This window comes from Haliaeetus albicilla, chromosome 4, assembly GCF_947461875.1.
Source record: "Haliaeetus albicilla chromosome 4, bHalAlb1.1, whole genome shotgun sequence".
NCBI lineage: Eukaryota > Metazoa > Chordata > Aves > Accipitriformes > Accipitridae > Haliaeetus > Haliaeetus albicilla.
In genome coordinates this window covers 12,621,981-12,639,420 of record NC_091486.1, presented here as the reverse complement: position 1 = coordinate 12,639,420, position 17,440 = coordinate 12,621,981, and the positions used below count along the sequence as shown (strand labels likewise).

The following is a 17,440-nucleotide window of genomic DNA, read 5'->3' as shown; positions in this document are numbered from 1 at the left end:
CAAAAAGAGTTGCTACCACCCTATTTTCTATTTTAAAGTTTCTGATGGGGAATAACAGCAAGACTAAATAACAGGATACAGCAGAATTCCAAGAATTGGCTTGTTGGCTTAACAGACGAGCAACTTTTTTTAGTACTATTATCTAAGCCCATGAGATGTCTGAAACAATTATTAACCACTTACTACAAAATGGTAGTTGCTCCTGTGCTGGAAAAGACAGACACTATTTGGATTTATTCGTGCTATGCATGAAGAGAGATCTGGGAGAAAATATGAAGTAAACCAATTTTTATAGGTTTTTGATATCACAATTGGAAATCCTTAGAACAAAACTTGAATAAAGAAGAAAATTGCCCAATTTGAAATGGTTTCTTGTAAGTCTAAAACTTAGGCCAATTTCCTGAGCTTGGCAAACATTTCAGTTACCATTGCCATCTCTAATCACAGCAAGTTTTTCCTTCCAGTATTGGCTTTTCTCTGAATTTGAAACCCAAGCTTAATGCAAACCCACATCAAGCAGAAACGGGATAAAACAGATCCATGATGAGCCTGTATGGGTAAAGCTGCAGAGATTCTTGCTGCTTTAGTCACAATAATCGTTTTTCAGTTGAAAAACTACTGGTCCAATTCAGCAAGTGACTGCTTTGCTCCTGTGCCACACAAAGCCACAGAAAAAATGAAGCTAGCCTTCTGCTAGGTTTTTAACATATGTTAGCTGGGACACAGCAACATAGAATCTTAGAAGCTTGTAAAATGAGTTAAGCAGACAAATGCACTGTATTTGTTTTCAGTTCAATAGGAGGCTCTAATATTGAATACATATGAAGGAAGAGACATGCTAAATTGAACGAGCCTGGAGGCTTAAAGTGATATTAATTCCACTTGCATTCAACCATGTGGATCCAATGATCAAAGGGATTTAGAAGCAAGAAGGGAATAATGGAAATATCAACACTCAGCAATACTCTGTTGCCTCAGGGCAGCACAGGACAGTAACAGATGTCAAGAGAGCAGAAGGGCTATCTCTTCTCAAATCGAAAGGAGACAGGAACTACAGTCACACTGAATTTTCATGCACCAGCCTCAAATCTTCAAGATGTTTTTATGCAAAGGTGCCAGTTGCACTTCTACCCTTCTGCTTTATAAGCTTAGAAACTTTCTATATAAAGCACCACTAGTGATGGCTAGTTGCTTTTATCATGACTTCGAAGAGATGAGAGAAGAGCACCAAAACACCATTGTAGTGATGGAAGATTAGCAGGCAAGTCTTTGAAGAGACCAGAGACAGACCTGTTGAGTAAGCAAGTGTTTATTTGAGCAAGAGCACTTGCCACAGGAGAGGAAGTCTTTGTTTGAAGCTGTTTAAAAAAACAGCTCTCGGATCCAGCATATGTACCTTCTCAGATCCAGCATATGTATTTTGCATTATCCAGAACTGATAATGAACTAAACTAGAAATACTAGCTGATTTAAAAAAAAATAATAAATAAATGTCAAGATTCAGAGCAACTTTTTGCTACAAAGTTCCTCCACTAGCACACAAGAAATCTTCAATTATTCATCATTGCATGTTATTATGTTAGCGGTTAGTTTTCTGTCCTGGGCAGGGGTCATCCTTCCTATATGGTGGAGCAGAAAAATTAAAAATAGAAATTCACTACCCAAAGATAATCCAAATAAATCCTTTTCCAAAGCAAGGATAAGAGGATAAAGAATAAGAAAGAATAAGGATAGAGAATATAGAAAACAACTGCTGTTTTGTTTTGGGCTTTGGTGGGGTTTTTTTGTTTCCTGGATCACACAAAGATAACAATACAAGGGTAACTGCTGTGAAAACCCTGATCAAATAAAGTACTAATTTTAAAAGTCAATATTATTTCTCTTTAAATATTAAGTCCTTGAAACAGTAGAATTGCAGTTCCTCAACACATGCCATTTTCCTAAGAGGAAGTGAAGTAATTCCATTGGTATTGATAGAGTTAATCTAGATTTATAACACCATAAACAAATCACAACTGACCAGGTATGTACATGTGTTCTTGTTTTCTTCCTGACCTACACTTTTCCTACATATATGGGTGTGTGTGGGGGGGAAATTACAGGAAAACATTCTAGGCAAGAACATAGCACCTGCTATTTACAAGGACGTTATCTACAATATTAAGTTAAGACAAAGTAAAAGACTATCCAGTTGGAAGACTACGGGGCTTTAGGGCACTCGCAATTACCCACATTATTTATATTTATACAAAATAGAAGCTGAGACTTCTAGTCTTGGAGTGACACACTGCTGAATGATTGAGGATTACCAAGTGGTTATGTCATAGATTTTATTCTTTGCTTTACTTGTCACTGGCATAATGTAAGATCTCACATGTGGACTCACTGATAATCTTGTGATGTTTGCTCCTCATGAAGAATGTTAGAGAAGACAGGTTTTCTATATAGTTGTGTAAAGTATGAATTTTTGACAGCAGCCCGTCTTGCAGGAGATATGCTTCGGTGTTTTCTACTTGTTGCAGTGAGCTAAGTGCTGGTGGTTTCATGCCCAACTACATTGTGCTGGTAGAGGACAGACAACAGGTAACAAAGCTTAAGCAAAGACTCTGGACGTCTAACCATCTATTTCAAAGGGCTGCCCAGCTTTCCGACAGAGCAGAGCTAGATGATGCCAGTTCCTTAAAGGTCAAAAGGCAAATATTCTTATGTTTGAGGGGGAAACAAATTGCTCAGTAGCTAGAATCAAAGTCAAATCTCATCTACCAGCCACCTCTCTGGCAGTCCTGATCATCACCTGCTCACTCAGCTTGCTAAGGTTTGTTGGAGATTCTCCCATAAGCCTTTGTGCATAACTGTAGACAACATGGAAGCTTGCACAGAAAGAGTTTTAGCCAAGTTCAATATGATTGCACTTCTGAATAAAACTAATCATAAAAGTAAGTTTTCACAGTATTAGGACCTAAATTGTTCTCTACATTCTTCTAGAAAGACAGATCAGCTGAAGGCTGGTATATTAAGTTTTCTTAATTACATGCCAGGCCTTAATTCTGTCAAGGAACAGACCTGATATTGCCAAGGGCTGTGAGTTTAAAACAAGTAGTCAAAGCTGGTCATGTAATGAATAACTTCATACTTAGCTTTAGTATTTAACCTGCCTCAACTTAAAATCAGGTTAATACCTCACATTCAAGTTCTGTTGAACGGGATGGGAAGGTTCCCCTGATTTAACAGACTTCTGATCATGCCTTTTGGCAAACTTAATTGGTTACACTCTTTCAGATTCTCATGCACAAGACATCCATCCAGAGAAGTGGAAAGTATTCTTGCAGTAACTGGAGATTGCTGGAAGAGTATTTGATGAACACTCCTCCCCAAGCATGTTTGTTTTGTTTTTAAAGTAGCAATTATTTTGGAGGACTAGAGGATTTGGATTTTGTTGTTCTTAAATGTTTAAGTTCTTTGTCTTTCTGCCCTAAGTTTAAAAAAAAAAATGGTAGAGATAACTTTCCTGATGTCTTGCTGCATTTTTTAAATATTTTTAATTTACTTTGGGAAGGTCCTGTGGTACCTTATAAATCTCCCAGAGAGTAGAAAAGGATTTTTGTGGGCTTTCTTTTTGCCAGATTTCCCCATGCTATGTGTATTTTAACTACTACTTTCTTCAGACTGAAGTGCTGCCTATGTTTTAACCCCTCTTACGCAGAGCTGCTGTATCTTCTGCATGGAAGATTCAAATCACCAGAGCCCAAAATGGTCTGTTAGAGGCAAAAAACTTACATGTCACTTAAATAACTGTTATATGTCCTTACTGTTCCAACAAGGTAAGGATTGTCAGTGTGCAAAATAAACAGCAAGCTCCTCACAAAAACATGTAGCTTCAGGAAAAAAGGTGAATGATGATAAATAGATAAATGACTACTTAGAGGTTTCTAGCCTCTTCAAGCTGCCTGTCCTGTTACAAAGTTACTTCTTTCCCTGTTCTTTGGAGACCTCCAAGTTGATTTTGAAGTGTAAACTACTGTAGAATTTTTTAAAATAGTTTTATATGGTGGAAGAAAAAAAAAATCAGTGGGAGATTTGTATCCTTAATGTTAAATAAATGGAACAGATAAATGCAAACCATATAAAGCATACCAGTGTGCCCTCTGATTTGAAAACACCAGCCATCTTCCCCTAAGTGCTAATCCTAGTTAATGCCAGTTCCTTTCCTTAAGGACTTTGTTGCAAGCTTCGCTGCTTGCTGCACAGCCTTGAGCATACGTAAAGGTCTTTATGAATTTGGTGAGTCTATTTAGGTAAGTAATATTAACTATGCACATCTAGGTGGAAATAAAAATGAAGCAACAACTGTGGAACAAGGATACAAAATCTTAGTACAGCTTTCAGTCAGAAGAAACATGGTCCTGTGAAGTCTTCAGATACAGTATTATTGGCATCTGACAGAACTGAATCCTTTGCAATATTTTTGCATTTGAGTTAAGCAAACACTGAGGAAAGCAAATGCTTTAACGGCAGTGGTTGATTCTGAACTTACAGGGCATGAAAAGCACCGCTGTAACAGACTGGGGGCACCGCTGACAGGTTTAAAGCTCAGGAACAGACATCCAATAAAATCCAAGCACATAAACACAGCTAAGTGAGACATCTGCTCCAAGCTACTCCCTTCACATACAGAGTGAAACTGGTTTGCATTGTTTACAAATAAATATAATAAATAATCAGACAAATCTGTTGTCAGTTAAAGCATTAGAAAAAAACAAAACAAAACAAAACAACTTTATAATGCCTCTTCTGGAAAGACATCTGTTAACTTGAACTCTCCAACCTGAAGAGCTTAAGGAAACCTGTGCTTGCATATTATTTGGGTTTACCTTCTCTCTCTCTTCCTAATTCCTTTTCTGCTCTCACAGGTCACTTTTAGTTATCTTTTACAAGGAAACATATTTCCTAGCAACAAAGATCATCATTTTGGCCATATGCTTACCGCTACACCAGAGGCTCAACAATCAAAAGTTATTTAACCAGAAAAAGACTGGTGTTTTCAAAATACTTTGGAGACAAATTTATTCATCTATAAAGAAAGCATACAACTTGTTTGTATTACTACATATGTAGTATTCAAGACTAATGTGCTTCAAAGACCAAACCTTTCTTTAAGGTGTTTAGCTGCCTGCCAGGTTAAACCACAACACAAAGGGAATCTGAGTAAGAAATTGAAAATGTGAGCTAGATTTACAGCTGTAAACTCTTCCCAGGACAAGAAGTTTTCCTATTAATGAATCTTCTGCAATCGTCTGCTTTCTGTAGTGCAATTTTTCATTCTGATCCCATTGAGAAGAGAATTAGCCATGGCATAGGGACTTCTCTTGAGCTGAGCCAAGTGCAGTGCATTCAACTCTTGAGTATTAAAAGCCAGATTTTAATTTAATTGTTATAATTTATTTCACAGAGGTTACTAGCACAAACCAATACGGAAAAGCAGCACATATGAATGTCTTCCCCTGTTTTAAAGGACAAAAATCAAGATCAGATTCAGAGTATTAACTTTCCATCCTAACAAATGGTTTAACTTCCAGGCTCAACCCAACTTTCTGAACTGGATTGATTCCACTAGACGCCCTAGTTATGCCTGGATATCAGCTCCTTCAGAGAAAGTACATGATAAATCTCATTCACTGAGAAAGGATATCAAAAGAAAAAATAACATATTTAATAACACCCCAAAAATATACAGGTGAATTTTATGCTAATAAAGGTACTGCATTAACATTCTGGAAACTGGTATATTTTCAGTGTTGAAGACTCATGCAGTCTTCTGGTAACTGGCAGGGACAGTGATGGCACCTTACTGTGGTTAAGCTGGAGGTGTCTACCACTGTCAGCACCTAGACTATGCCTCTAACCAGCTTCCTTTCTTAATGAGGGACCATGCATACAAAACAACTAGTAAGTGTTGAAGACTTGTGTATCCCTCTAACCCCCCCCATCATAGGAATAAAGATGAAAAAGAGTTTAAAAAAACAAAACAAAACAACCAAAAGATCCAATTAAGCCACTGTTGACAGCCCTGCATCAGAGCACCTCCTTTCTTAAAAGCATGAAAAGCTATTGACTGTTCATGGCACATTATACATTTCTACTAGGTAGAGACAGAAGAAGAGCTATGCAACTTGAACTACTGAGTTTCTTCAGAATACCAGGAGCTATCTTGATTTGCCTTCACTCAGTATAATTGCCATTTTGTTTCTTGCTGAAAAAGCATATTTATCACTGTAACACAAACCGGACAAGTGAAACCACAAAGAAATCAGGATTTTACAGCTGTTGAAGGATCAAAATATCTGCATTTGATCCTATGAGGTTCATCAAGAGATTGGCTCTGTGGAAGTTCTGCAGTATCAACAAGCAGAGAAAACAGATTAAGCAATACCTGCTTATGACCAGTTTTTGTCAGCTCCTGACCTCTCGCTAGTGCCAAAACTTGGGAAAAAACCCAATACTAAGTAAAAACTTGATGGCTTTAAATGCTGGAAAAATATACTTACTTCTCTGGAATGAACCTCTAATCCAAACAAAAAAAAAATTAACATCTCCTCGTGAATTTTGGCTGCTCCATCTATATTCATATTCTTTCTTTATGCCTGCAATGACATCATCCAATAATAGGGAAAATGGAAATTCATTGCAAGCTTAATTCACAGCCCTTTAAAGGACTAAAGATCCAAACTGTACTGAATTAATGAGTTTACAGGAATGGGGCTACTGCCTTCAAGAGTTTTATACAGATGTTATTTAGAGGTCCAGACACACATGGACAGTGGAAAATACAGTAATTGAAAACACAATCATTGACATCCCTTTAAGCAGAAGGCTATACCAGATTAAACTTTTAATTTTAAAAGGAAGAAAAAGAAGAACCTCAGACGTTTCAGTAGTTTAAAAACTGGTAAGACTATAATTTTAAAAAATGTTTTAGTCTAGAATTTTCATGTGTAATGTTTCTGCTTTTATTGACTACATAATTTAATCTTGTTTATCTAAAATTCTTTTGGGATTTCTGAATCCACTTGAGAAGCAGACATTCACAAGAGGGGACTGAAAGATTACAATGACTTGCATCAGTTTTTTGAAGAGGTATAGTTCCTTTAATGTAGCCTCTTAAAAGGAGCCCATATGTTTTTATTGCACTCTAGGGATCTTTGGATGGGGAGGGGGCAGGGCAGGAAAGTCCAATCACATAAAATATAGCGAACTTTCCTTTAATCAGGATTTAAATTAATCAGAGCTGAGCCATGTCTGGCAAAAATATATGCCACTCCCTGTAAAGAAACAAACCTGAACCACTCCTAGTCTCCATGAGATTTTTCAATAACTAGAAAAATATTCTCTTGTACACTGAGTTCTCTAAAGAAATATTTTAGTTCTTGTTTCCCACTTCTAACAGCAAGCCTGCCCACAAGAGAACCTCTCCTCCTTCTCCATTGTCTCTAAATTCCAAGCCATCCAAAGGAGACTGTGCATCGCCATATGCACAGATAACGTGCTATTGCTGAATCTCAAGTGCTTCAGCCATTCTCCTTGCCTCTAGCCCAAACCTAGACTAGTTTTGGTGCGTTGTTAATATGCTGAGACTTTGGATTAGTCTAGTGCAGTATCATGTCCCATTCAGAACTAATAGGTACAGAAGAAAGATAGGGACCGTCCAGATTCCTCTTTTCCTTTGTAATAGCTAACTCAGGTTAGATGCAAAAGTGGCTGCTACACCTGGAACTTTGCAGAAAAAATAGGGGAAATAGCACAAATACAAATGAGACAACGTGCCTGGCAAGAAAGTGTGTGCCTTGGCCAGAAACAGACTATCCTCTATACATTACTGAGCAATCTGCAAATAGAGAAGGTAAGAGCATTAGACAACAGATTCATATGTTAAAAAACCCACAGACTAATCACTGTTCTTTTCAGTCAAGCCTGGTGGTGTTAGGTTTATGATATCCTATCATAGGGAATAAAATTCACCCTAAGATGCATCAAGTGCAGAACTTCAACTATGGGCATCCGTCTCCTAAATCAGGACTCAGCAAAATTTTCAGGGTTGATGCTTGTATGCTTGAGCTTTGTGAACATGGATGAAGCAAAAAGCTGTTTAAAATCATGTTGTAGAACCCCTTCTCTCTGGATATTTCCAAGAGACATACAAAAAGTCTGCAAGAAGAGTGAGGTGTGCAGACTGACAGCGTACATAGAAAAGAATTTGCCACCTCCTCGGAGATAATCTGTTCCCTAGAATACCCAAGAGAACAGATGCATCCTTCTTCCATGTATATTGGTAAGTGCAATCTATAAGCTTAAATTCTTCTCCACTGTGCCAAACACAAGACTATTCAATTTCTATGGGTCAGAGAGACCAAGGCCATTTCCAACCAAAACAAGCAAGATAAAGTTTATAGCTTTCACCCAGGATGATTTGTGTGTTTTGGAATAAACACGGTCTCATGAAATAAGGTTACTTGAAAAAAAGAATGTGTTTACATGAAAAGCACTAGAACAGGCCAATTTTTCACTCAGTGGTGGAAATACTGTGCTGTTTCTCTTGAATATTTTGCTTAATAAAACCTGACTGCTTTTCAGCTTTTTCTCTCAAACTCAGATCAATACATTCTTAATTAGATGTTATATAGGCTTACCTGTAACTGATGCAGTGGCAAGTCTCCTTAAAAGATTGCCAATTACTCCAAAAATAAGTCATTCTCCTTGTGCAATACCATACATGTTTTCATTATCAGAAGCTGACTCCTCAGACAGACTGAGGATAGAGAGCTTATTCTTCTTTTGTGTTTCAATTTGAGTATGACCTGAGAAGTGAGGCATTTTAAAAGATTGCCAGTTTTCCCATAGCCCTGACAGAAAGAGACAGCAGGCCTTCCTGTGGCTGACACACCTAACAGTAATACTACCCAGCTGCTCTTTGTGGCTCTCTTCAGTCAAATTACTATTGTTTTTAAAGGTCACAGCTACAGTGGACAAAATAACCCAAATCAGCCTCATTAAGCTTGAGTTTTCCCTAAGCTTCTCTGTTTCACACAAAAAACTAACACAAGCTTCCCTTGCTGCTTCTACACAAATGCCACACTTGAGCGTGTTCTGGGCAGACACACACACTTGTGCTCACTCACTCGTAACATTTTCGACTAAAGTGAGTTCTTGAAAACTGTGGAAGTGGGATTAGAGCTCAAAAGTTTGTCCCTATCCTGTGCTCTAAGGCTGGCTGTATGCTCCAGTTTTTCCCTTACTTACCTGTGCTACAGTACAAACAGAGATTCCAGCCTTCATTTGGCCTATGAGTCTTTCAGCATGATTTACAGGAAGACAGCCTGCTTTAACTCAGGAGTTAAAGCAATATGGTAACAATAGAGAAGTTAACTATGAAAGTCACATAGGCTCTAATGAGGCTTTCCCTTGGCACCAGTTATAAGGATGCTTTATAACAGATATCTGTCCTCCAAAACCAAGACAACACTAATTAGCTTCTTAATAGGTCTTCAGATAGACTATAAACTGGACCACAAACTGGAAGTTTGAACTGAATTCAAACTGGCAACTGAGAACTTTTACTGAGTTCAAAGTTAGAAGAGATTAATCCCATCATTTTGTCTGAACTTGGTGGGACATAGCCCAAAGAAATCATGCAAGAATTCCTCCACTTATTTAAGATCCTTTAGAGAAGACATCCAGTCACCCTAAGATGTCTCTAAAGCCATATTATTATTTTTTAAGATTGTTAAACATTTTGGCATCTCAGTTCTAGTGAGAATTAAACTCTCCTTTGGATTCCAGCCTCTGGGTCTAATTCTACCTAATTCTACCATCAGTAACCTCCTGTCCAGGTAGGTACAATTATAATCAGTTAGAGTCACATTTTCATCCTTTTGAAAAGTTAAATGGGCTGAGCTTCTTTCATCTCTGGCCTCAAGGCATTTTTCCACGATGTATCATTCTTTTATCTCTTTCCTGAATCTTTTCCAATTTCAGCCTCCTTTGTGAATTGTGGCTACTAGAATTGGGTATGGTAAGTGTATAATGGTCTCCGTGGTGTTAGAAAAAAGTAACATCCCCATCTCTCTCCTTGATGTTTCTTTCCCTTCTCCACCTCTCAGTAAAGGCTTAATTGGATCTCTTGCCTACAGCATCACAATGACAGTCCTTATTTCCTTGTTCATCCAGTACTAGCCCCAAAACATTTCCTAAACTGCTTTCTCAGATGCAACACCCCATTTTCTGACACCCACATTCTGCTCCCATATACGTGATCTAACAACTGACTGTTAAGAAACATGAGTCTGCTTTGCAATAAGATCCAGATTAGCACATATTATACATGGTCCTTACATTATTGGTTAAAAAACAAATATAAAAACAAACAAACAAGAAAAAAAACCAAAACAAAACTGCTCTGCTCCACTGAGGCTTGCATGGTGTCAATAAGTCCTTAGAATTAACCACTCACCTAGAATCAGAACATGTTGTACTGTAGTCAGGGTGCTTCTGATATGAGGGAATTTCCTGTAAGATTTCAGTAGAAGCAAAGGTCAAGAGACATTAATGGTTTTGTACATGTTGTATAGAAACACTAATTTGAAACACAGTGTGGATGAAAATAAGTATTGAATTTGATCCGTTTCCACTGACTCTTGGAAACAAATACTGGGGTTTTACTGATGTATTAATAAATGAACAAAATTCACTTCTGATGCAATTGATGCCAGTGATGGATTTATTTGGAGCATTTAGCCTGCTAATCACATTAGTGAAGGCCCAGCTGATAGAAAAACCATCCCTAGAGATGTCACTGCTTTCCCTTCCAGAAATACTAAGAAACAGCTAGTGAATGATTTAGGGATTTTCCATACATATCATTTATACAAATCTTCCATTGCTTCATGCTAATGACAATCAGACAGGTAGCAAATACCACTAACTGCAAAAGACAATTTCAGCAGAAAAAAAAGAGCAGGGATTTTGCTAAAGCTCTTTTCTACTGAAAAGTTCATAAATGGAAACTTATTTGGCATCTTTGTTGGAGCTGAATTGGCAGAGTAAGATGGAAAGCAGTTCTGTATCTCATTACTGCCTCTATTATCACTAGCTGGAAACTTTGGAAAAACAGGCCCCTTTCTGTTTAGATACAACCGTGCTGTTGCTGTACAGAGTGTCTGGCTTTCTCTTTCTTTCTCCTTAGTACAGAGGACATCTGCATAAAAAGGCTTTTTGTCTTTTTAAGGCTTCACCTACTGCTGCTTATTTTCTACCTGACATCTATTTGTGATATCATAGGTATTTCCTAAGTAACAATTACAATGTCAGCAAAAGATAGATCAAATGCCACCACACAAATACATGTAATTAAGTGTTCCTGACTTAATTTCAGTTTAACTTGGTGTAGTGTGCATTTTCATTAATTACTTAAATGCAGATGAATTTAACTTTCTAAGAGGACTGCAAATTAGCACATAGAAAGAGCAACATCAACAGCTAACCAATCTTCAGTTGATTCGAAACAAGACCTGAATTTAAAAGGTGAGCAGTAAGTGCTGGGAAGAAGCAAGATGTGCAAGAAAAAACTCTGCTTTCATGTCAGGATACCCCAGAAATAAAGGATGATGGGAAAAGAGATCAAAAGCTGTGATATATGCTTGACTGCAGTAGGATAATTATTTCTAAATAGCTGCATTGAAAAAGGAGACCTAACAGCTACTTTAATGGAACAGGAAAGGTGTTCTTACATCTCATGTAAGCCTAATCATTGGAGTAGCGTATTCTATAGACATATCCAGGCCAGTTCCAAAGCTAAAATAGCAACATGAGCATGCTAATCCACTGGATTAATTATCACTCTTGAGACCTAAGCTAATTTTTCCAGGTGTTTCTTTGCATAAGATGTATCAGCACAGAAAGCAAAACTGTGAACTCTCAATATTTTGCCTTGCTTTTCTACTTTAGGAAATGCAGTTTCCATCCAGGAGCAGCAGAAATCTGAATTCCATCATCACACTGTTAGACCCTGACACTGGAAAGACAACGTGGTCTAGCAGGCAGAACAATCAAGTAGTAGGAATTCGAACATCTGACACTATTTCTGGATAAAACCATTTCATTTTTCTTTCTCTCTTTCTTCTTTTTATTTTTGGTTTATGTATTGAAATTCAGTGCAAAGACTCTGTGTTCTTGTACAGAGCCTAGCACAATAGCATCACAAGCAGTCTTTTTTCAGTGCACCAAAATACTACATCTTTTGTTTCCAGGTTCTCACAGTAGGGTAGGGCTCTGTCTCACACTTAAAGATGTCTGGAAAATGGAATACTATATCCAGATTAACACAGAAGAAAACAAAAGCTTAAGTCAGCCATATAGCACAAAGAACCATAGTCCTTTCGTTTGTCCAGTCTTTAGCTACTAATTTCACAGCTAACACTGGAAATTAGCCCCCCACCATCCTGTTCTCTCACTAATAAATTGACTGATTTCTCTTAAAGTCACGTACACTCAAAGGGCACATTTGTTACAATTGCGCGGTATGCGTTCAGACAAAACTATCTCCAGTCAGATTGGGTTCTTTAGACACAGTGAGATCAAACAGCTCACAAAATCCTTTGATGGAAATTTAATTCTTTAAAAATATGCACGAGGTAATTGAAAACACATTTTATGATATTTCAGATTATAAACAGTAGATCTCTGGCTGGGTTGAACAAATAGCGTTAAGCCTTTTTCTTCCTTCTGAAAAACCACAGCGCTTGGCAGCATGAGGCACTGATGCGTTTTCTGTACCAGCACAGGGAAACTAGTGTTTATAATGAAGAGCTTGTGTTGGGATGCAAATTGCGCTCCAACAGAAGAAACTATTTGTAAATATTAGTTATTGTTCATTCAAAGCCATTTTGTGATATTAGCATGTTTTTCCAAGAGCTAAGCACAAGGCTTGGGTTTATTACATTTTTCCTCCCTTCCCTTTCCCTTGCATAAGTCTTCATGAAAAAGCAAAAATAAGTATCCTTTGCTCACAGCCTCCAGTCTTATCATCAATCCTATACACCCCAGAACGCAGAGACATTAGAAATCATAAGATAAACATTCAGAGTATTAAATTCAAGCTTTGCTCACTTGCTACTTAAACCTCTTTGTCTTTGCTAGTACTGTGAAACATTGATGAAACAAATCTGTGTGCATGCCTTGTAGAAACAACAGTTACAGAGGGAGGCACACTGCTTCATCCATTAACTATCACTTACACCCCCCCCCCCCCCCCCCCAAGATCTGTTTGGTTCCATCACTAGTACTTTGTGCATTTGCTGTATGAACAAGGGAGTTCTGAGCAGCAAATGCCACGGGCAGCCCAAAACTTTAGTGCTTCATGCTGCCAGGCTACTCTAACTTTGCTTCTATTTGTGCAACAAGGTAGAGCCTTGTGTTAGGTGTCAGAGATACCACATGTAAGAACAGGACAACCGAGGTCTCTTCCATGTTCCTCTGAAAAAGACAGTATGTTAATGGGATGGGGTGGGGTGAATGAGGACTTTTCTGGCAAAACTATTTAAGAAAACAGTACCTTTGTCACAGCTAAAGCATTTCATGGAAAGATACACGCTAGTCTGAAGGAGGTAATTTCTAGTCAAAGAAAAAAAGTGCAAAACCAGCCTTAACTTACCCCAAAGGAGTCAGGACCAAGGAGTGCACAGGTATTCAGACTGTGGGAGACTCTGCTTCAGACTCTGCCTGAATCACACACCGGCTATGAACCTCAGTCTTCTATATGACTTAATGCGTGTGAAGTGCATGGGAAGACTCTTGATGTATTTAAAAGGTCTTTTAATAGTAAGAATATAATGAGTCTGTGTCTTCCCTTTTTCCTGTCCTTGAGGGAAAAGAGGTGGGGGAAATCCAGAACTGTCTGGGGTTCCTTCTGTGGTAGAGCCACACAAAAAAATCTGCATGCTCAACACACAAGGAGTCAGGCTTGACTTGAGTGCACGTTGTTCTTCATTATCTGTCGCATTTTTGACAGACTCTATGAGTAACCCAGTACCTACACTTTCTTCTCAAACTCAAGATTAAACTACCTCAGTCCTAAAAAGGAAACAGCCATGACTTATTTCCACAGAGTTGATGTTTCACTACTTCTTCCAAGTCAGTGGGTCTTGAAGAATATGGAAGTTTTACTCCTAAGTTGGAACAACACAGACCAAGGAAGGTTTGAAAAGCGGGCCAAGACTGACAGCCTTTCAATAAGGTAAAACACATCTTGTTGCTTGCTTCAGCTTCCTCACTGCTTGAGCCACAAATGAGAGAGCAAAGACAAACATTTGGTGAAACAATGGTACTCACCCACTCACTCTCTGCTTCCCTTTCTGCCTACTTACATTGACAGAAGTCTTTTCACTGTGTGGGGGTTAAAGAGAAGCTCTTATTTTATGGAAGACGCTTTCCCCACCTCAGAAGAAGCAGTTGATGTTTAAACTAAGGCTTCCTGGTTTGTTAGTTTCACTAGAACACATACAGTGACTGAGAAATTTATGAATTTGAAATAGTAGGGTATCATCCACACTTTAAACCAGTGCTCTTGTTTTCCTTGGGTCACTGAAAGAATGTGCTGCCCTTTGTACGACAGGAATAAGAAGTTAATGTGTGAAGTCTAAAAGGCTCCACTCTTCCATAAATTCATTTTAAGCTATTCTTCATCATAACTAAAGTTCCAAAAAGTGAAACAATCCAAAAGGACAGTGCAATCTAACAATCAAATCTAAAAATCAAGCTTTAAAGTGAGAGAGAACACTCTGAAACTGTGCAGGAATTGCAATTCATTGTGTAGGGAGGCATCTGCACCTAGGTAAAACCTAGCAAACCAGTGGTAAGGCAAAACTGAATAGGCTGCTTATTGTTCTGCACCACTCTCCTGGTGAAGTGAAAGTGCAGGAAAATGAAGTCTCTCCCTCTCACAACTAAAGATAGAACAATACAAATCCCAAGGCAGCATTGACTTGTTAAACAGTTTCTGCTGGCTCTATTTTAAAGCTCTAAAGACTTTGAAGTGGAGTTGTAAACTCAATTGATTTCAAACAAAAGGCTAATGTAATCCACTTTCAGCACCAGTACCATGCTGGCAGTGAATACATCCTTCTCAGTAATAGAAATTACTTATTAGGGTTTAAAGCAATTCATTTCAGTGTTTTCAAGTCACTTATGAAGTTGGATAGGAATGATCTTGGCTGAATTCAGCCACAGGAAAACAAAGCCAGTCTCTGGACCTGTTTTACTGGGGAGACAGTAAGGCCTCCAGGAACACTGGCATTAATATCTGACACATTCATGTGTCCTTTTTGTCCCAAGCTGCTTTCCAGGTATTGTAGTTTTATATGTGAATTGTTACATGCAGTCCTGGAGTGCAGCCATCTCTGAGGTGGGATGCGCAGCTTTAGGTGTGAAAGGTCAGCAGGATAAATTAGGGCAGTAGCAGACACTGCATCAGCTCGAAGGACTGGGCAGCTGTCAGATTCAGACACTGGAAAATGAATGGAGAGTTTGGGAAATACTGGCCACCCTTAAAAAATTTTATAACACTTACAAGTCATGAAAATGAACCAGTTTAGGAGTTTGTGGCAACAAGATCAGAAGTCTCAAGAACAGCCAAATGGAAAAAGATCTAGGAGGGAATTGATTAGAAGAATATGGGACAGACTGAATGGAATTACCAATTGTAGAGAGTCTAAGAAAAACAGGAACAAGTGGAACATAGAACAGGTCAAAGATTTTAAACCTTTCCAATAAGTTTCACAGCATTTGGCCCCTTCCTTTGGAAAGTACATGTGATACACCAGGGAAAGTAATGACTCCAGGCAGAGTGTAAAACTAGGAAGATTTTAAGGTGGCCCTGACATAGTTTTACATATACACATTAAAGCTGCACTGCCTGTTTCACTGTGTTTTTGAGTTTCTGAACAAGAAGTAAGACATGTGTTAACAAACCCATTGAGTTGGGTTGGAAAAACCTGCAGCATAATTTTTGAAGGCCAGTGCTCAGCAATGGGCATGCAGGACAATTCAAATCCAGAAGTGATTCAAACTTTCTGGGGTAACTGCAGGCCTGTTCAAGGCCCAATGAATAGAATTAAGATCATTTTGTCCAGCAAGTGTATTCTGGACTAGATCTGCTATTTGACTATCCAGGCCTCCTGGCAAAAATCTGCTATGTCATTAATGGCCAAACAGATTTGGACAAGGAGAATCTCCTTCCAAGAAGCTTCTGTAAAGGGACGACACAGCCTAAGAGGATTTTGCTATAGCTAATTATAAATATTCAAATTAATATTCCCATATTGTTGACAGTTTCCAATGTCTATCTGCTCCTGGCTTCTGCAGAACTGACTTCCACGTGAATCCAAGAGCTCTTCTTCCTGGATAATATATCTACGCTGAATGTCTTGGAAAGCTTTACTACTTTCCTCTTCTACTTTCATACCACTTGACTTCATTCCAGACTGAAGCATTTTGAGGCTAGCTGTCTTTTCCCCAAACTATGACACTGAAGTCCTTTAACATAACAGCAATTTGAAAAATATCAGTAACAATCTGTAATTAGAGAAATTAAGTCATGTTTGATATCGAGAGAGAGAAAGGAGATCTTTAGATGCATTTCAGCCTTTCAGAATGGTTATTTAGCAGCTAGAGCCGCCTTAAAATAAAAGCTCATACAGTAAATCTCTTCCATGTCTCTAATTCAGATGAGCACAAAACCATTCTTAAAGGGCACGCCAATTCCTCCTAAGCCAGACTACATAGCAACAGCACTCTCCCTCTCAAACTAATCATTTTGTGCTAAATGAAAAATAGAAATTACCCTTTACTTCTGTCAGCAACAAAATACAGCATGCACTTCCCTATTTCATAAACTTCTTCTTATCACGTATGGAGCATACTTGATCTCTCCTCCTTCAGACTAGATAGGTAACAACCCCAGATCCAGAAAGTAGGCAAACCTTTTTACATCCCAATGGTGTCAAAGAATTCAGTGAGCATGAGACTGCCAGCAGGCAAATACATGACTAACTCCAGTTGAAATGTTATGACAAAGGTCTATTTTTCCCTTTATTCACGTCATACTTTCCGTTGTTTACTGCTGCTCATCTATAGCTAATGTTTCTTTAATTGAGCAGACTTGGGCTGCACAGATACTCAGAAGCCAAGTGTTTAGCTCATCCTGTGCTGTTAAAAGACTGCCCACCACAATACTACTCACCTTTATTACTATCATCCAATTTTTCTAGCTGCTTTGATGCACAATGAAACAGTTAATGTTCACCTTTAAAGCTGTATCATGCCATTCGAATTAGCCATCCATTGAATGAATGAGAGGAATTCACACCTCAAGGCTTATTGTTTCAGGCTGCCT

The 17,440-nt window shown here is 38.3% G+C and overlaps 1 protein-coding gene across 9 annotated transcripts in view; it reads right to left on the bottom strand.

The window, feature by feature from the left end:
• MYLK (myosin light chain kinase) overlaps nucleotides 1-17,440 on the bottom strand; it is a 221,661-nt gene that overhangs the window by 174,032 nt on the left and 30,189 nt on the right. For 5 of the 9 annotated variants that reach the window (XM_069780949.1, XM_069780948.1, XM_069780947.1 and 2 more), the window contains one exon: nucleotides 10,505-10,560. The exons of the other annotated variants lie outside the window; for them this stretch is intronic. The gene's annotated coding sequence lies outside the window, so the exon portion shown is untranslated. Of the gene's footprint in view, nucleotides 1-10,504; nucleotides 10,561-17,440 lie in introns of those variants that run through there. 9 annotated transcript variants of the gene reach the window in all.